Source organism: Phalangium opilio, unplaced genomic scaffold (assembly GCF_054372755.1).
Source record: "Phalangium opilio isolate 3A_F unplaced genomic scaffold, DU_Popi_V2 ptg001421l_1, whole genome shotgun sequence".
Taxonomy (NCBI): Eukaryota; Metazoa; Arthropoda; class Arachnida; order Opiliones; family Phalangiidae; genus Phalangium; species Phalangium opilio.
Genome location: NW_028324258.1, coordinates 2,506,320 through 2,526,892, shown reverse-complemented (window position 1 = coordinate 2,526,892; position 20,573 = coordinate 2,506,320). Strand labels below are relative to the sequence as shown.

At 43.3% G+C, this 20,573-nt stretch overlaps 9 pseudogenes; 6 read left to right on the top strand and 3 right to left on the bottom strand.

The window, feature by feature from the left end:
- Nucleotides 1–2,490: 2,490 nt before the first annotated feature.
- On the bottom strand, nt 2,491–2,593 carry LOC149583535 (5S ribosomal RNA; annotated as a pseudogene).
- Nucleotides 2,594–2,730: 137 nt separating this feature from the next.
- Nucleotides 2,731–2,850, bottom strand: LOC149583534 (5S ribosomal RNA; annotated as a pseudogene).
- Nucleotides 2,851–3,212: 362 nt separating this feature from the next.
- LOC149583533 (5S ribosomal RNA) lies at nt 3,213–3,331 on the bottom strand (annotated as a pseudogene).
- Nucleotides 3,332–3,689: 358 nt separating this feature from the next.
- On the top strand, nt 3,690–3,809 carry LOC149583532 (5S ribosomal RNA; annotated as a pseudogene).
- Nucleotides 3,810–3,931: 122 nt separating this feature from the next.
- Nucleotides 3,932–4,050, top strand: LOC149583531 (5S ribosomal RNA; annotated as a pseudogene).
- Nucleotides 4,051–4,393: 343 nt separating this feature from the next.
- On the top strand, nt 4,394–4,512 carry LOC149583530 (5S ribosomal RNA; annotated as a pseudogene).
- Nucleotides 4,513–4,647: 135 nt separating this feature from the next.
- On the top strand, nt 4,648–4,750 carry LOC149583529 (5S ribosomal RNA; annotated as a pseudogene).
- Nucleotides 4,751–5,113: 363 nt separating this feature from the next.
- Nucleotides 5,114–5,232, top strand: LOC149583528 (5S ribosomal RNA; annotated as a pseudogene).
- Nucleotides 5,233–5,368: 136 nt separating this feature from the next.
- On the top strand, nt 5,369–5,471 carry LOC149583527 (5S ribosomal RNA; annotated as a pseudogene).
- The last annotated feature ends 15,102 nt before the right edge of the window (nt 5,472–20,573 follow it).

The window sequence follows — 20,573 nt, the reverse complement described above, 5'->3', positions numbered from 1 at the left end:
TGATAAAATTCAATTTCCAATAAGAAATCGTTGTCACGGATTTTGTATCTTGAAGAAAAAAAACATGCGATTTTTTCGGTACACTTTTTAATGCATTTTTTTCTGGACAAATGTTTGACCGAATTGAAATAAATTACCTATAAAATACTCATTAAAAGTGATTTCATTTCGATTGATCAATAAATAAAAATGAACCTCGATTTTTAATAACATTTTCAAAATCGACGTTTCTCGGCCAGAGAAAAACATTTTGAGAATTTTTTCACTATTTTAAAATATACACATTGAAACCATTTTTTTGCACTTTTTGCTTTAATTCAAGCAAATATAACGATATTCATCCAAAAAACTGCTAAAATTCATTTTCCAATAAGAAATCGTTGTCACGGATTTTGTATCTTGAAGAAAAAAAACATGCGATTTTTTCGGTACACATTTGAATGCATTTTTTTCTGGAGAAACTTTTGACCGAATTCAGCTTTATTACCTATAAAATACTCATTAAAAGTGATTTCATCTCGATTGATCAATAAATAAAATTGAACCTTGATTTTTAATTACATTTTCAAAATCGACGTTTCTCGGCCAGAGAAGCACATTTTGAGAATTTTTTCACTATTTTAAAATATAACCATTGAAACCATTATTTTTGTACTTTTTGGTTTAATTCAAGCAAATATAACGATATTCATCCAAAAAACTGTTAAAATTCAATTTCCAATAAGAAATCGTTGTCACGGATTTTGTATCTTGAAGAAAAAAAACATGCGATTTTTTCGGTACACTTTTTAATGAATTTTTTTCTGGACAAATTTTTGACCGAATTCAGCTTATTTACCTACAAAATACTCATCAAAAGTGATTTCATATCGATTGATCAATAAATAAAAATGTACCTCGAGTTTTAATAACATTTTCAAAATCGACGTTTCTCGGCCATTGAAGCACATTTTGAGAATTTTTTCACTATTTTAAAATATAACCACTGAAACCATTATTTTTGTACTTTTTGCTTTAATTCAAGCAAATATAACGATATTCATACAAAAAACTGTTAAAATTCAATTTCCAATAAGAAATCGTTGTCACGGATTTTGTATCTTGAAGAAAAAAAACATGCGATTTTTTCGGTACACTTTTGAATGCATTTTTTTCTGGAGAAACTTTTGACCGAATTCAGCTTTATTACCTATAAAATACTCATTAAAAGTGATTTCATCTCGATTGATCAATAAATAAAATTGAACCTTGATTTTTAATTACATTTTCAAAATCGACGTTTCTCGGCCAGAGAAGCACATTTTGAGAATTTTTTCACTATTTTGAAATATAACCATTGAAACCATTATTTTTGTACTTTTTGCTTTAATTCAAGCAAATATAACGATATTCATCCAAAAAAATTTTAAAATTCAATTTCCAATAAGAAATCGTTGTCACGGATTTTGTATCTTGAAGAAAAAAACATGCGATTTTTTCGGTACACTTTTTAATGCATTTTTTTCTGGACAAATGTTTGACCGAATTCAAATAAATTACCTATAAAATACTCATTAAAAGTGATTTCATTTCGATTGATCAATAAATAAATATGAACCTCGATTTTTAATCACATTTTCAAAATCGACGTTTCTCGGCCAGAGAAAAACATTTTGAGAATTTTTTCACTATTTTAAAATATAACCATTGAAACCATTTTTTTGCACTTTTTGCTTTAATTCAAGCAAATATAACGATATTCATCCAAAAAACTGCTAAAATTCAATTTCCAATAAGAAATCGTTGTCACGGATTTTGTATCTTGAAGAAAAAAAACATGCGATTTTTTCGGTACACTTTTGAATGCATTTTTTTCTGGACAAACTTTTGACCGAATTCAGCTTTATTACCTATAAAATACTCATTAAAAGTGATTTCATCTCGATTGATCAATAAATAAAATTGAACCTTTATTTTAATTACATTTTCAAAATCGACGTTTCTCGGCCAGAGAAGCACATTTTGAGAATTTTTTCACTATTTTAAAATATAACCATTGAAACCATTATTTTTGTACTTTTTGCTTTAATTCAAGCAAATATAACGATATTCATCCAAAAAACTGTTAAAATTCAATTTCCAATAAGAAATCGTTGTCACGGATTTTGTATCTTGAAGAAAAAAAACATGCGATTTTTTCGGTACACTTTTTAATGAATTTTTTTCTGGACAAATTTTTGACCGAATTCAGCTTATTTACCTATAAAATACTCATCAAAAGTGATTTCATATCGATTGATCAATAGATAAAAATGTACCTTTATTTTTAATAACATTTTTCAAAATCGACGTTTATCGGCCAGAGAAGCACATTTACATTTTAAAATATAACCATTGAAATTAATAATTTGAATTCAATTAAACTTCATCTTTATAAAACAATAACAAAAAGAAGATATGTTTGCTTTTTTCATATCTGGTGGATTTTAAAAGAGGAAACAAAAAGGAAAAAGCCAACGGCACGCAGTGTTCCCAAGTACTGACTGCGCTCGACGCTGCTTAACTTCGGTGATCGGACGAGAACCGGTGTTTTCAGCGTGATATGGCCGTTGCCGAGCGTGCTAGATAATAATTCGAATTTAAATTAAGTGAGACAAATTGACCTTCATCTTTTTAAAACAATAACAAAAAGAAAATATTTTTGCTTTTTTCATACCTATTGGAATTAAAAAGAGGAAAAAAAAATTAAAAAGCCAACGGCACGCAGTGTTAATAAAGTGGTCTCCCTCCCAAGTACTGACTGCGCTCGACGCTGCTTAACTTCGGTGATCGGACGAGAACCGTTCTTTTCAGCGTGATATGGCCGTTACCGAAAGTGCTATTTAATAATTTGAATTTAATTAACTTTCATCTTTATAAAACAATATCAAAAAGAAGATATGTTTGGTTTTTTCATATCTGGTGGAATTTAAAAGAGGATATAAATTGAAAAAGCCAACGTCACGCAGTGTTTCCAAGTACTGACTGCGCTCGACGCTGCTTAACTTCGGTGATCGGACGAGAACCGTTGTTTTCAGCGTGATATGGCCGTCACCGAAAGTGCTATTTAATAATTTGAATTTAAATTAAGTGAGACAAATTAACCTTCATCTTTTTAAAACAGTAATAAAAAGAAAATAAGTTTGCTTTTTTCATATCTATTGGAATTTAAAAGAGGAAAAAAAAATTAAAAAAGCCAACGGCACGCAGTGTTCCTAAATGGTCTCCCTCCCAAGTACTGACTGCGCTCGACGCTGCTTAACTTCGGTGATCGGACGAGAACCAGTGTATTCAGCATGATATGGCCGTTGCCGAGAGTGCTAGTTAATAATTTGAATTCAATTAACCTTCATCTTTATAAAACAATAACAAAAAGAAGATATGTTTGCTTTTTTCATATCTGGTGGAATTTAAAAGAGGAAACAAAAAGGAAAAAGCCAACGGCACGCTGTGTTCTCAAGTACTGACTGCGCTCGACGGTGCTTAACTTCGGTGATCGGACGAGTACCGGTGTTTTCAGCGTGATATGGCCGCTGCTGAGAGTGCTAGATAATAATTCAAATTTAAATTAAGTGAGACAAATTGACCTTCACCTTTTTGTTATTGTTTTAAAAAGATGAAGGTCAAATTGTCTCACTTAATTTAAATTCGAATTATTATCTATCACTCTAGGCAACGGCCATATCACGCTGAAAACACCGGTTCTCGTCCGATCACCGAAGTTAAGCAACGTCGAGCGCAGTCAGTACTTGGGAGCGAGACCACTTTTGGAACACTGCGTGCCGTTGGCTTTTTCACTTTTTTTTCCACTTTTAAATTCCAATAGATATGAAAAAAGCAAACATATCTTCTTTTTGTTATTGTTTTATAAAGACGAAGGTTAAATAAATTCAAATTATTAAATAGCAGTCTTGGCAACGGCCATAACACGCTGAAAACACCGGTTCTCGTCCGATCACCGAAGTTAAGAAGCGTCGAGCGCAGTCAGTACTTGGGAGGGAGACCACTTGGGAACACTGCGTTCCGTTGGTTTTTCACTTTTTTTCCTCTTTTAAATTCCAATAGATATGAAAAAACCAAACATATCTTCTTTTTGTTATTGTTTTATAAATATGAAGGTTAATTAAATTCGAATTATTAACTAGTACTCTCGGCAACGGCCATATCACGCTGAAAACACCGGCTCTCGTCCGTTCACCGAAGTTAAGCAGCGTCGAGCGCAGTCAGTACTTGGGAACACAGCGTGCCGTTGGCTTTTTCCTTTTTGTTTCCTCTTTTAAATTCCACCAGATATGAAAAAAGCAATTATATCTTCTTTTTTTATATTTTTATAAGATGAAGTTTAATTGAATTCAAATTATTAAGTAGCACTCTCGGCAACGGCCATATCATGCTGAATACACCGGTTCTCGTCCGATCACCGAACTTAAGCAGCGTCGAGCGCAGTCAGTACTTGGGAGGGAGACCACTTAGGAACACTACGTGCCGTAGGCTTTTTCACTTTTTTTTCACTTTTAAATTCCAATAGATATGAAAAAAGCAAACTTATTTTCTTTTTGTTATTGTTTGAAAAGATGAAGGTTAATTTGTCTCACTTAATTTAAATTCGAATTATTAACTAGCACTCTCGGCAACGGCCATATCACGCTGAAAACACCGGTTCTCGTCCGATCACCGAAGTTAAGCAGCGTCGAGCGCGGTCAGTACTTGGGAACACTGCGTGCCGTTGGCTTTTTCCTTTTTGTTTCCTCTTTTAAATTCCACCAGATATGAAAAAACCAAACATAATTTTCTTTTTGTTATTGTTTTAAAAAGATGAAGGTTAATTTGTCTCACTTAATTTAAATTCGAATTATTAAATAGCACTCTCGGCAACGGCCATATCACGCTGAAAAAAACGGTTCTCGTCCGATCACCGAAGTTAAGCAGCGTCGAGCGCAGTCAGTACTTGGGAACACTGCGTGCCTTTGGCTTTTTGCTTTTTGTTTCCTCTTTTAAATTCCTCCAGATATGAAAAAAGTAAACATATCTTCTTTTTGATATTGTTTTATAAAGATGAAAGTTAATTAAATTCAAATTATTAACTAGCACTCTCGGCAACGGCCAAGTCACGCTGAATGCACCGGTTCTCGTCCGATCATCGAAGTTAAGCAACGTTGAGCGCAGTCAGTACTTGGGAGGGAGACCACTTAGGAACACTGCGTGCCGTTGGCTTTTAATTTTTTTTTCCTCTTTTAAATTCCAATAGATATGAAAAAAGCAAACTTATTTTCTTTTTGTTATTGTTTTAAAAAGATGAAGGTCAATTTGTCTCACTTAATTTAAATTCGAATTATTATCTAGCACTCTCAGCAACGGCCATATCACGCTGAAAACACCGGTTCTCGTTCGATCACCGAAGTTAAGCAGCGTCGAGCGCAGTCAGTACTTGGGAACACTGCGTGCCTTTGGCTTTTTCCTTTTTGTTTCCTCTTTTAAATTCCTCCAGATATAAAAAAGCAAACATATCTTCTTTTTGATATTGTTTTATAAAGGTTGGTGGTTCGAGCCCACCCGGGAGCGGTGTTGTGGGATCTCAAATGTAACGTACAAAGCCAAAGTTTTTCCACAATACCTGACGACCATTTAATTTTTGGGCTTCCGTGGCGCAATGGTTAGCGCAATCAGCTGTTAACCGAAAGATTGGTCGTTCGAGCCCACCCTAGAGAGCTGTTGTGGGGTCTCAGATGTGGCGTGAAAAGTCAGTACTTTTTCACAATACCTGACAACCATTTAATTTCTGAGCTTCCGTGGCTCAATGGTTAGCGCGTTCGGCTGTTAACCAATAGGTTGGTGGTTCGAGCCCGACCGGGAGAGGTTTTGTGGGGTCTCATATGTAGCGTAAAAAGTCGAAACTTTTCCAGAAAACGTGACAACCATTTAATTTCTGGGCTTTCGTGGCTCAATGTTTAGCGCGTTCGGCTGTTAATCAATAGGTTGGTGGTTCGAGCCCACCCGGGAGCGGTGTTGTGGGATCTCAAATGTAACGTACAAAGCCAAAGTTTTTCCACAATACCTGACGACCATTTAATTTTTGGGCTTCCGTGGCGCAATGGTTAGCGCAATCAGCTGTTAACCGAAAGGTTGGTGGTTCGAGACCACCCGGGTGAGGGGTTGTGGGATCTCAGATGTAGCGTAAAAAGTCAAAACTTTTCCACAATACGTGACAACCGTTTAATTTCTGAGCTTCCGTGGCTCAATGTTTAGCGCGTTCGGCTGTTGATCAATAGGTTGGTGGTTCGAGCCCACCCGGGAGCGGTGTTGTGGGATCTCAAATGTAACGTACAAAGCCAAAGTTTTTCCACAATACCTGACGACCATTTAATTTTTGGGCTTCCGTGGAGCAATGGTTAGCGCTATCAGCTGTTAACCGAAAGATTGGTCGTTCGAGCCCACCCTAGAGAGGTGTTGTGGGGTCTCAGATGTGGCGTGAAAAGTCATAAATTTTTCACAATACCTGACAACCATTTAATTTCTGAGCTTCCGTGGCTCAATGGTTAGCGCGTTCGGCTGTTAACCAATAGGTTGGTGGTTCGAGCCCGACCGGGAGAGGTTTTGTGGGGTCTCAAAGTCAAAACTTTTCCAGAAAACGTGACAACCATTTAATTTCTGGGCTTTCGTGGCTCAATGTTTAGTGCGTTCGGCTGTTAATCAATAGGTTGGTGGTTCGAGCCCACCCGGGAGCGGTGTTGTGGGATCTCAAATGTAACGTACAAAGCCAAAGTTTTTCCACAATACCTGACGACCATTTAATTTTTGGGCTTCCGTGGCGAAATGGTTAGCGCAATCAGCTGTTAACCGAAAGATTGGTCGTTCGAGCCAACCCTAGAGAGGTGTTGTGGGGTCTCAGATGTGGCGTGAAAAGTCATAACTTTTTCACAATACCTGACAACCATTTAATTTCTGAGCTTCCGTGGCTCAATGGTTAGCGCGTTCGGCTGTTAACCGAAAGATTGGTCGTTCGAGCCCGACCGGGAGAGGTTTTGTGGGGTCTCATATGTAGCGTAAAAAGTCAAAACTTTTCCAGAAAACGTGACAACCATTTAATTTCTGGGCTTTCGTGGCTCAATGTTTAGTGCGTTCGGCTGTTAATCAATAGGTTGGTGGTTCGAGCCCACCCGGGAGCGGTGTTGTGGGATCTCAAATGTAACGTACAAAACCAAAGTTTTTCCACAATACCTGACGACCATTTAATTTTTGGGCTTCCGTGGCGCAATGGTTAGCGCAATCAGCTGTTAACCGAAAGATTGGTCGTTCGAGCCCACCCTAGAGAGGTGTTGTGGGGTCTCAGATGTGGCGTGAAAAGTCATAACTTTTTCACAATACCTGACAACCATTTAATTTCTGGGCTTTCGTGGCTCAATGTTTAGCGCGTTCGGCTGTTAACCAATAGGTTCGTGGTTCGAGCCCACCCGGGAGCGGTGTTGTGGGATCTCAAATGTAACGTACAAAGCCAAAGTTTTTCCACAATACCTGACGACCATTTAATTTTTGGGCTTCCGTGGCGAAATGGTTAGCGCAATCAGCTGTTAACCGAAAGATTGGTCGTTCGAGCCAACCCTAGAGAGGTGTTGTGGGGTCTCAGATGTGGCGTGAAAAGTCATAACTTTTTCACAATACCTGACAACCATTTAATTTCTGAGCTTCCGTGGCTCAATGGTTAGCGCGTTCGGCTGTTAACCGAAAGATTGGTCGTTCGAGCCCGACCGGGAGAGGTTTTGTGGGGTCTCATATGTAGCATAAAAAGTCAAAACTTTTCCAGAAAACGTGACAACCATTTAATTTCTGGGCTTTCGTGGCTCAATGTTTAGTGCGTTCGGCTGTTAATCAATAGGTTGGTGGTTCGAGCCCACCCGGGAGCGGTGTTGTGGGATCTCAAATGTAACGTACAAAACCAAAGTTTTTCCACAATACCTGACGACCATTTAATTTTTGGGCTTCCGTGGCGCAATGGTTAGCGCAATCAGCTGTTAACCGAAAGATTGGTCGTTCGAGCCCACCCTAGAGAGGTGTTGTGGGGTCTCAGATGTGGCGTGAAAAGTCATAACTTTTTCACAATACCTGACAACCATTTAATTTCTGGGCTTTCGTGGCTCAATGTTTAGCGCGTTCGGCTGTTAACCAATAGGTTGGTGGTTCGAGCCCACCCGGGAGCGGTGTTGTGGGATCTCAAATGTAACGTATAAAGCCAAAGTTTTTCCACAATACCTGACGACCATTTAATTTTTGGGCTTCCGTGGAGCAATGGTTAGCGCGTTCGGCTGTTAACCGAAAGGTTGGTGGTTCGAGCCCACCCAAGAGAGGTGTTGTGGGGTCTCAGATGTAGCGTAAAAAGTCAAAACTTTTCCACAATACGTGACAACCATTTAATTTCAGAGCTTCCGTGGCTCAATGGTTTGCGCGTTCGGCTGTTAACCAATAGGTTGGTGGTTCGAGACCACCCGGAAGCGGTTTTTTGGGCTTTCGTGGGGCAATGGTTAGCGCGCTCAGCTGTTATTCACAAGGTTGGTGGTTCGAGCCCACCCGAGAGCGGTGTTGTGAGGTCTCAGATGTAACGAAAAAAGTAAGAGTTTTTCCACAAATTCTGACGAACATTTAATTATTGGGCTTCCGTGGCGCAATGGTTAGCGCGTTCAGCTGTTAACCGAAAGATTGGTCGTTCGAGCCCACCCTAGAGAGGTGTTGTGGGGTCTCAGATATAGCGTGAAAAGTCATAACTTTTTCACAATACCTGACAACCATTTAATTTCTGAGCTTTCGTGGCTCAATGGTTAGCGCGTTCGGCTGTTAACCAATAGGTTGGTGGTTCGAACCCACCCGGGAGCGGTGTTGAGAGGCCTCAGATGTAACGAAAACAAGTAAGAGTTTTTACACAAAACCTGACGAACATTTAGTTTTTGGGCTTCCGTGGCGCAATGGTTAGCGCGTTCAGCTGTTAACCGAAAGGTTGGTGGTTCGAGACCACCCGGGAGAGGTGTTGTGGGGTCTCAGATGTAGCGTAAAAAGTCAAAACTTTTCCACAATACATGACAACCTTTTAATTTCTGAGCTTTCGTGACTCAATGTTTAGCGCGTTCGGCTGTTAACCAATAGGTTGGTGGTTCGAGCCCACCCGGGAGCGGTGTTGTGGGATCTCAAATGTAACGTACAAAGCCAAAGTTACCACAATACCTGACGATCATTTAATTTTTGGGCTTCCGTGGCGCAATAGTTAGCGCGCTCAGTTGTTATTCAAAAGGTTGGTGGTTCGAGCCCACCCGAGAGCAGTGTTGTGAGGTCTCAGATGTAACGAAAAAAGTAAGAGTTTTTCCACAATACCTGACGACCATTTAATTTCTGAGCTTTCGTGGCTCAATGGTTAGCGCGTTCGGCTGTTAACCAATAGGTTGGTGGTTCGAGCCCACCCGGGAGCAGTGTTGTGAGGTCTCAGATGTAACGAAAAAAAGTAAGAGTTTTTACACAAAACCTGACGAATATTTAATTTTTGGGCTTCCGTGGCGCAATGGTTAGCGCGTTCAGCTGTTAACCGAAAGGTTGGTGGTTCGAGACCACCCGGGAGAGGTGTTGTGGGGTCTCAGATGTAGCGTAAAAAGTCAAAACTTTTCCACAATACATGACAACCTTTTAATTTCTGAGCTTTCGTGACTCAATGTTTAGCGCGTTCGGCTGTTAACCAATAGGTTGGTGGTTCGAGCCCACCCGGGAGCGGTGTTGTGGGATCTCAAATGTAACGTACAAAGCCAAAGTTACCACAATACCTGACGATCATTTAATTTTTGGGCTTCCGTGGCGCAATAGTTAGCGCGCTCAGTTGTTATTCAAAAGGTTGGTGGTTCGAGCCCACCCGAGAGCAGTGTTGTGAGGTCTCAGATGTAACGAAAAAAGTAAGAGTTTTTCCACAATACCTGACGACCATTTAATTTCTGAGCTTTCGTGGCTCAATGGTTAGCGCGTTCGGTTGTTAACCAATAGGTTGGTGGTTCGAGCCCACCCGGGAGCGGTGTTGTGAGGTCTCAGATGTAACGAAAAAAAGTAAGAGTTTTTACACAAAACCTGACGAATATTTAATTTTTGGGCTTCCGTGGCGCAATGGTTAGCGCGTTCAGCTGTTAACCGAAAGGTTGGTGGTTCGAGACCACCCGGGAGAGGTGTTGTGGGGTCTCAGATGTAGCGTAAAAAGTCAAAACTTTTCCACAATACGTGACAACCATTTAATTTCTGAGCTTCCGTGGCTCAATGGTTTGCGCGTTCGGCTGTTAACCAATAGGTTGGTGGTTCGAGACCACCCGGAAGCGGTGTTGTGGGGTCTCAAATGTAACGTAAAAAGCGAAAGTTTTTCCACAATACCTGACGACCATTCAATTTTTGGGCTTCCGTGGCACAATGGTTAGCGCGTTCGGCTGTTAATCGAAAGGTTGGTGGTTCGAGCCCATCCGGGAGCGGTGTTGTGAGGTCTCAGATGTGACGTAAAAAGCCAAAGTTTTTCCACATTACCTGCCGACCATTTAATTTTTGGGCTTCCGTGGCGCAATGGTTAGCACGTTCGGCTGTTAACCGAAAGGTTGGTGGTTCGAGCCCACCCAAGAGAGGTGTTGTGGGGTCTCAGATGTAGCGTAAAAAGTCAAAACTTTTCCACAATACGTGACAACCATTTATTTTCTGAGCTTTCGTGGCTCAATGTTTAGCGCTTTCGCTTGTTAACCAATAGGTTGGTGGTTCGAGCCCACCCGGGAGCGGTGTTGTGGGATTTCTAATGTAACGTATAAAGCCAAAGTTTTTCCACGAAAGCTCAGAAATTAAATGGTTGTCACGTTTTGTGGAAAAGTTTTGACTTTTTACGCTACATCTGAGACCCCACAACACCTCTTTAGGGTGGGCTCGAACGACCAATCTTTCGGTTAACAGCTGACCGCGCTAACCATTGCGCCACGGAAGCCCAAAAATTAAATGGTCGTCAGGTATTGTGGAAAAACTCTTACTTTTTTCGTTACATCTGAGACCTCACAACCCCTCTCCCGGGTGGTCGCGAACCACCAACCTTTCGCTTAACAGCTGAACGCGCTAACCATTGCGCCACGGAAGCCCAAAAATTAAATGGTCGTCAGGTATTGTGGAAAAACTCTTACTTTTATCGTTACATCTGAGACCTCACAACACCGCTCTCGGGTGGGCTCGAACCACCAACCTTGTGAATAACAGCTGAGCGCGCTAACCATTGCCCCACGGAAGCCCAAAAATTAAATGTTCGTCAGGTATTGTGGAAAAACTTTGCCTTTGTACGTTACATTTGAGTTCCCACAACACCGCTCCCGGGTGGGCTCGAACCACCAACCTATTGGTTAACAGCCGAACGCGCTAAACATTGAGCCACGAAAGCTCAGAAATTAAATGGTTGTCACGTATTGTGGAAAAGTTTTGACTTTATACGCTACATCTGAGACCCCACAACACCTCTCTTGTTAGGGCTCGAGCCACCAACCTTTCGGTTAACAGCCGAACGTGCCAACCATTGCGCCACGGAGGCCCAAAAATTAAATGGTCGTCACGTATTGTGGAAAAACTTTGGATTTATATGTTACATTTGAGATCCCACAACACCGCTCCCGAGTGGGCTCGAACCACCAACCTATTGGTTAACAGGCGAACGCGCTAAACATTGAGCCACGAAAGCTCAGAAATTAAATGGTTGTCACGTATTGTGGAAAAGTTTTGACATTTTACGCTACATCTGAGACCCCACAACACCTCTTTAGGGTGGGCTCGAACGACCAATCTTTCGGTTAAGAGCTGACCGCGCTAACCATTGCGCCACGGAAGCCCAAAAATTAAATGGTCGTCAGGTATTGTGGAAAAACTCTTACTTTTTTCGTTACATCTGACACCTCACAACCCCTCCTTCGGGTGGTCTCGAACCACCAACCTTTCGCTTAACAGCTGAACGCGCTAACCATTGCGCCACGGAAGCCCAAAAATTAAATGGTCGTCAGGTATTGTGGAAAAACTCTTATTTTTTTCGTTACATCTGAGACCTCACAACACCGCTCTCGGGTGGGCTCGAACCACCAACCTTGTGAATAACAGCTGAGCGCGCTAACCATTGCCCCACGGAAGCCCAGAAATTAAATGGTCGTCAGGTTTTGTGTAAAAACTCTTACTTTTTTTCGTTACACCTGAGACCTCACAACACCGCTCCCGGGTGGGCTCGAACCACCAACCTATTGGTTAACAGCCGAACGCGCTAACCATTGAGCCACGAAAGCTCAGAAATTAAATGGTTGTCAGGTATTGTGAAAAAGTTATGACTTTTCACGCTACATCTGAGACCCCACAACACCTCTCTAGGGTGGGCTCGAACGACCAATCTTTCGGTTAACAGCTGAACGCGCTAACCATTGCGCCACGGAAGCCCAAAAATTAAATGGTCGTCAGGTATTGTGGAAAAACTCTTACTTTTTTCGTTATATCTGAGACCTCACAACACCGCTCTCGGGTGGGCTCGAACCACCAACCTTTTGAATAACCGCTGAGCGCGCTAACTACTGCGCCACGGAAGCCCAAAAATTAAATGATCGTCAGGTATTGTGGTAACTTTCGCTTTGTACGTTACATTTGAGATCCCACAACACCGCTCCCGGGTGGGCTCGGACCACCAACCTTTCGGTTAACAGCTGAACGCGCTAACCATTTCGCCACGGAAGCCCAATAATTAAATGTTCGTCAGAATTTGTGGAAAAACTCTTACTTTTTTCGTTACATCTGAGACCCCACAACACCTCTCTCGGGCGGGCTCGAACCACCAACCTATTGGTTAACAGCCGAACGCGCTAACCATTAGCCGCGGAAGCTCAGAAATTAAATGGTTGTCAGGTATTGTGAAAAAGTTATGACTTTTCACGCTACATCTGAGACTCCACAACACCTCTCTAGGGTGGGCTCGAACGACCAATTTTTCGGTTAACAGCTGAACGCGCTAACCATTGCGCCACGGAAGCCCAATAATTAAATGTTCGTCAGAATTTGTGGAAAAACTCTTACTTTTTTCGTTACATCTGAGACCCCACAACACCTCTCTTGGGTGGGCTCGAACCACCAACCTTTCGGTTAACAGCCGAACGCGCTAACCATTGCTCCAAGGAAGCCCAAATATTAAATGGTCGTCAGGTATTGTGGAAAAACTTTGGCTTTATACGTTACATTTAAGATCCCACAGCACCGCTTCCGGGTGGTCTCGAACCACCAACCTATTGGTTAACAGCCGAACGCGCAAACCATTGAGCCACGGAAGCTCAGAAATTAAATGGTTGTCACGTATTGTGGAAAGGTTTTGACTTTTTACGCTACATCTGAGACCCCACAACACCTCTCCCGGTTGGTCTCGAACCACCAACCTTTTGAATAACAGCTGAGCGCGCTAACTATTGCGCCACGGAAGCCCAAATATTAAATGGTCGTCAGGTATTGTGGAAAAACTTTGGCTTTATACGTTACATTTAAGATCCCACAGCACCGCTTCCGGGTGGTCTCGAACCACCAACCTATTGGTTAACAGCCGAACGCGCAAACCATTGAGCCACGGAAGCTCAGAAATTAAATGGTTGTCACGTATTGTGGAAAGGTTTTGACTTTTTACGCTACATCTGAGACCCCACAACACCTCTCCCGGTTGGTCTCGAACCACCAACCTTTTGAATAACAGCTGAACGCGCTAACCATTGCGCCACGGAAGCCCAATAATTAAATGTTCGTCAGAATTTGTGGAAAAACTCTTACTTTTTTCGTTACATCTGAGACCCCACAACACCTCTCTTGGGTGGGCTCGAACCACCAACCTTTCGGTTAACAGCCGAACGCGCTAACCATTGCTCTACGGAAGTCCAAATATTAAATGGTCGTCAGGTATTGTGGAAAAACTTTGGCTTTATACGTTACATTTGAGATCCCACAACACCGCTCCCGGGTGGGCTCGGACCACCAACCTTTCGGTTAACAGCTGAACGCGCTAACCATTGCGCCACGGAAGCCCAATAATTAAATGTTCGTCAGGTTTTGTGTAAAAACTCTTACTTTTTTCGTTACACCTGAGAACTCACAACACCGCTCCCGGGTGGGCTCGAACCACCAACCTATTGGTTAACAGCCGAACGCGCTAACCATTGAGCCACGAAAGCTCAGAAATTAAATGGTTGTCAGGTATTGTGAAAACGTTATGACTTTTCACGCTACATCTGAGACCCCACAACACCTCTCTAGGGTGTGCTCGAACGACCAATTTTTCGGTTAACAGCTGAACGCCCTAAGCATTGCTCCACGGAAGTCCAAATATTAAACGGTCGTCAGGTATTGTGGAAAAACTTTGGCTTTATACGTTACATTTGAGATCCCACAACACCGCTTCCGAGTGGTCTCGAACCACCAACCTATTGGTTAACAGCCGAACGCGCAAACCATTGAGCCACGGAAGCTCAGAAATTAAATGGTTGTCACGTATTGTGGAAAAGTTTTGACTTTTTACGCTACATCTGAGACCCCACAACACCGCTCCCGGGTGGGCTCGGACCACCAACCTTTCGGTTAACAGCTGAACGCGCTAACCATTGCGCCACGGAAGCCCAAAAATTAAATGGTCGTCAGGTATTGTGGTAACTTTGGCTTTGTACGTTACATTTGAGATCCCACAACACCGCTCCCGGGTGGGCTCGAACCACCAACCTATTGGTTAACAGCCGAACGCGCTAAACATTGAGTCACGAAAGCTCAGAAATTAAAAGGTTGTCATGTATTGTGGAAAAGTTTTGACTTTTTACGCTACATCTGAGACCCCACAACACCTCTTTAGGGTGGGCTCGAACGACCAATCTTTCGGTTAACAGCTGACCGCGCTAACCATTGCGCCACGGAAGCCCAAAAATTAAATGGTCGTCAGGTATTGTGGAAAAACTCTTACTTTTTTCGTTACATCTGAGACCTCACAACCCCTCTCCCGGGTGGTCGCGAACCACCAACCTTTCGCTTAACAGCTGAACGCGCTAACCATTGCGCCACGGAAGCCCAAAAATTAAATGGTCGTCAGGTATTGTGGAAAAACTCTTACTTTTTTCGTTACATCTGAGACCTCACAACCCCTCTCCCGGGTGGTCGCGAACCACCAACCTTTCGCTTAACAGCCGAACGTGCTAACCATTGCGCCACGGAAGCCCAAAAATTAAATGGTCGGCAGGTAATGTGGAAAAACTTTGGCTTTTTACGTCACATCTGAGACCTCACAACACCGCTCCCGGATGGGCTCGAACCACCAACCTTTCGATTAACAGCCGAACACGCTAACCATTGCACCACGGAAGCCCAAAAATTAATTGGTCGTAAGGTATTGTGGAAAAACTTTCGCTTTTTACGTTACATTTGAGACCCCACAACACCGCTTCAGGGTGGTCTCGAACCACCAACCTATTGGTTAACAGCCGCACGCGCAAACCATTGAGCCACGGAAGCTCAGAAATTAAATGGTTGTCACGTATTGTGGAAAAGTTTTGACTTTTTACTCTACATCTGAGACCCCACAACACCTCTTTAGGGTGGGCTCGAACGACCAATCTTTCGGTTAACAGCTGACCGCGCTAACCATTGCGCCACGGAAGCCCAAAAATTAAATGGTCGTCAGGTATTGTGGAAAAACTCTTACTTTTTTCGTTACATCTGAGACCTCACAACCCCTCTCCCGGGTGGGCTCGAACCACCAACCTTTTGAATAACAGCTGAGCGCGCTAACTATTGCGCCACGGAAGCACAAAAATTAAATGATCGTCAGGTATTGTGGTAACTTTGGCTTTGTACGTTACATTTGAGATCCCACAACACCGCTCCCGGGTGGGCTCGAACCACCAACCTATTGGTTAACAGCCGAACGCGCTAAACATTGAGTCACGAAAGCTCAGAAATTAAAAGGTTGTCATGTATTGTGGAAAAGTTTTGACTTTTTACGCTACATATGAGACCCCACAACACCTCTCCCGGGTGGTCTCGAACCTCCAACCTTTCGGTTAACAGCTGAACGCGCTATCCATTGCGCCACGGAAGCCCAATAATTAAATGTTCGTCAGAATTTGTGGAAAAACTCTTACTTTTTTCGTTACATCTGAGACCTCACAACACCGCTCACGGGTGGGCCCGAACCACCAACCTATTGGTTAACAGCCGAACGCGCTAAACATTGAGCCACGAAAGCTCAGAAATTAAATGGTTGTCACGTTTTGTGGAAACGTTTTGACTTTTTACGCTACATCTGAGACCCCACAACACCTCTTTAGGGTGGGCTCGAACGACCAATCTTTCGGTTAACAGCTGACCGCGCTAACCATTGCGCCACGGAAGCCCAAAAATTAAATGGTCGTCAGGTATTGTGGAAAAACTCTTACTTTTTTCGTTACATCTGAGACCTCACAACCCCTCTCCCGGGTGGTCGCGAACCACCAACCTTTCGCTTAACAGCCGAACGTGCTAACCATTGCGCCACGGAAGCCCAAAAATTAAATGGTCGGCAGGTAATGTGGAAAAACTTTGGCTTTTTACGTCACATCTGAGGCCTCACAACACCGCTCCCGGATGGGCTCGAACCACCAACCTTTCGATTAACAGCCGAACGCGCTAACCATTGCACCACGGAAGCCCAAAAATTAATTGGTCGTAAGGTATTGTGGAAAAACTTTCGCTTTTTACGTTACATTTGAGACCCCACAACACCGCTTCAGGGTGGTCTCGAACCACCAACCTATTGGTTAACAGCCGAACGCGCAAACCATTGAGCCACGGAAGCTCAGAAATTAAATGGTTGTCACGTATTGTGGAAAAGTTTTGACTTTTTACTCTACATCTGAGACCCCACAACACCTCTCCTGGATGGGCTCGAACCACCAACCTTTCGGTTAACAGCCGAACGCGCTAACCATTGCTCCACGGAAACCCAAAAATTAAAGGGTCGTCAGGTATTGTGGAAAAACTTAGGCTTTATACGTTACATTTGAGATCCCACAACACCGCTTCCGGGTGGTCTCGAACCACCAACCTATTGGTTAACAGCCGAACGCGCAAACCATTGAGCCACGGAAGCTCAGAAATTAAATGGTTGTCACGTATTGTGGAAAAGTTTTGACTTTTTACGCTACATCTGAGACCCCACAACACCGCTCCCGGGTGGGCTCGGACCACCAACCTTTCGGTTAACAGCTGAACGCGCTAACCATTGCGCAACGGAAGCCCATAAATTAAATGTTCGTCAGGTTTTGTGTAAAAACTCTTACTTTTTTCGTTACATCTGAGAACTCACAACACCGCTCCCGGGTGGGCTCGAACCAACAACCTATTGGTTAACAGCCGAACGCGCTAACCATTGAGCCACGGAAGCCCAAAAATTAAATGGTCGTCAGGTATTGTGGAAAAACTCTTACTTTTTTCGTTACATCTGAGACCTCACAACACCGCTCTCGGGTGGGCTCGAACCACCAACCTTTTGAATAACAGCTGAGCGCGCTAACTATTGCGCCACGGAAGCACAAAAATTAAATGATCGTCAGGTATTGTGGTAACTTTGGCTTTGTACGTTACATTTGAGATCCCACAACACCGCTCCCGGGTGGGCTCGAACCACCAACCTATTGGTTAACAGCCGAACGCGCTAAACATTGAGTCACGAAAGCTCAGAAATTAAAAGGTTGTCATGTATTGTGGAAAAGTTTTGACTTTTTACGCTACATCTGAGACCCCACAACACCTCTCCCGGGTGGTCTCGAACCTCCAACCTTTCGGTTAACAGCTGAACGCGCTATCCATTGCGCCACGGAAGCCCAATAATTAAATGTTCGTCAGAATTTGTGGAAAAACTCTTACTTTTTTCGTTACATCTGAGACCTCACAACACCGCTCACGGGTGGGCCCGAACCACCAACCTATTGGTTAACAGCCGAACGCGCTAAACATTGAGCCTCGAAAGCTCAGAAATTAAATGGTTGTCACGTTTTGTGGAAAAGTTTTGACTTTTTACGCTACATCTGAGACCCCACAACACCTCTTTAGGGTGGGCTCGAACGACCAATCTTTCGGTTAACAGCTGACCGCGCTAACCATTGCGCCACGGAAGCCCAAAAATTAAATGGTCGTCAGGTATTGTGGAAAAACTCTTACTTTTTTCGTTACATCTGAGACCTCACAACCCCTCTCCCGGGTGGTCGCGAACCACCAACCTTTCGCTTAACAGCTGAAGGCGCTAACCATTGCGCCACGGAAGCCCAAAAATTAAATGGTCGTCAGGTATTGTGGAAAAACTCTTACTTTTTTCGTTACATCTGAGACCTCACAACCCCTCTCCCGGGTGGTCGCGAACCACCAACCTTTCGCTTAACAGCCGAACGTGCTAACCATTGCGCCACGGAAGCCCAAAAATTAAATGGTCGGCAGGTAATGTGGAAAAACTTTGGCTTTTTACGTCACATCTGAGACCTCACAACACCGCTCCCGGATGGGCTCGAACCACCAACCTTTCGATTAACAGCCGAACGCGCTAACCATTGCACCACGGAAGCCCAAAAATTAATTGGTCGTAAGGTATTGTGGAAAAATTTTCGCTTTTTACGTTACATTTGAGACCCCACAACACCGCTTCAGGGTGGTCTCGAACCACCAACCTATTGGTTAACAGCCGAACGCGCAAACCATTGAGCCACGGAAGCTCAGAAATTAAATGGTTGTCACGTATTGTGGAAAAGTTTTGACTTTTTACTCTACATCTGAGACCCCACAACACCTCTATAGGGTGGGCTCGAACGACCAATCTTTCGGTTAACAGCTGACCGCGCTAACCATTGCGCCACGGAAGCCCAAAAATTAAATGGTCGTCAGGTATTGTGGAAAAACTCTTACTTTTTTCGTTACATCTGAGACCTCACAACCCCTCTCCCGGGTGGTCGCGAACCACCAACCTTTCGCTTAACAGCCGAACGTGCTAACCATTGCGCCACGGAAGCCCAAAAATTAAATGGTCGGCAGGTAATGTGGAAAAACTTTGGCTTTTTACGTCACATCTGAGACCTCACAACACCGCTCCCGGATGGGCTCGAACCACCAACCTTTCGATTAACAGCCGAACGCGCTAACCATTGCACCACGGAAGCCCAAAAATTAATTGGTCGTAAGGTATTGTGGAAAAACTTTCGCTTTTTACGTTACATTTGAGACCCCACAACACCGCTTCAGGGTGGTCTCGAACCACCAACCTATTGGTTAACAGCCGAACGCGCAAACCATTGAGCCACGGAAGCTCAGAAATTAAATGGTTGTCACGTATTGTGGAAAAGTTTTGACTTTTTACTCTACATCTGAGACCCCACAACACCTCTCTTGGGTGGGCTCGAACCACCAACCTTTCGGTTAACAGCCGAACGCGCTAACCATTGCTCCACGGAAACCCAAAAATTAAAGGGTCGTCAGGTATTGTGGAAAAACTTTGGCTTTATACGTTACATTTGAAATCCCACAACACCGCTCCCGGGTGGGCTCGAACCAACAACCTATTGGTTAACAGGCGAACGCGCTAAACATTGAGCCACGAAAGATCAGAAATTAAATGGTTGTCACGTATTGTGGAAAAGTTTTGTCTTTTTACGCTACATCTGAGACCCCACAACACCTCTCTTGGGTGGGCTCGAACCACCAATCTTTCGGTTAACAGCCGAACGTGCTAACCATTGCGCCACGGAAGCCCAAAAATTAAATGGTCGTCAGGTATTGTAGAAAAACTCTTACTTTTTTCGTTACATCTGAGACCTCACAACACCGCTCTCGGGTGGGCTCGAACCACCAACCTTTTGAATAACAGCTGAGCGCGCTAACTATTGCGCCACGGAAGCACAAAAATTAAATGATCGTCAGGTATTGTGGTAACTTTGGCTTTGTACGTTACATTTGAGATCCCACAACACCGCTCCCGGGTGGGCTCGAACCACCAACCTATTGGTTAACAGCCGAACGCGCTAAACATTGAGTCACGAAAGCTCAGAAATTAAAAGGTTGTCATGTATTGTGGAAAAGTTTTGACTTTTTACGCTACATCTGAGACCCCACAACACCTCTCCCGGGTGGTCTCGAACCTCCAACCTTTCGGTTAACAGCTGAACGCGCTAACCATTGCGCCACGGAAGCCCAATAATTAAATGTTCGTCAGAATTTGTGGAAACACTCTTACTTTTTTCGTTACATCTGAGACCTCACAACACCGCTCACGGGTGGGCCCGAACCACCAACCTATTGGTTAACAGCCGAACGCGCTAAACATTGAGCCACGAAAGCTCAGAAATTAAATGGTTGTCACGTTTTGTGGAAACGTTTTGACTTTTTACGCTACATCTGAGACCCCACAACACCTCTTTAGGGTGGGCTCGAACGACCAATCTTTCGGTTAACAGCTGACCGCGCTAACCATTGCGCCACGGAAGCCCAAAAATTAAATGGTCGTCAGGTATTGTGGAAAA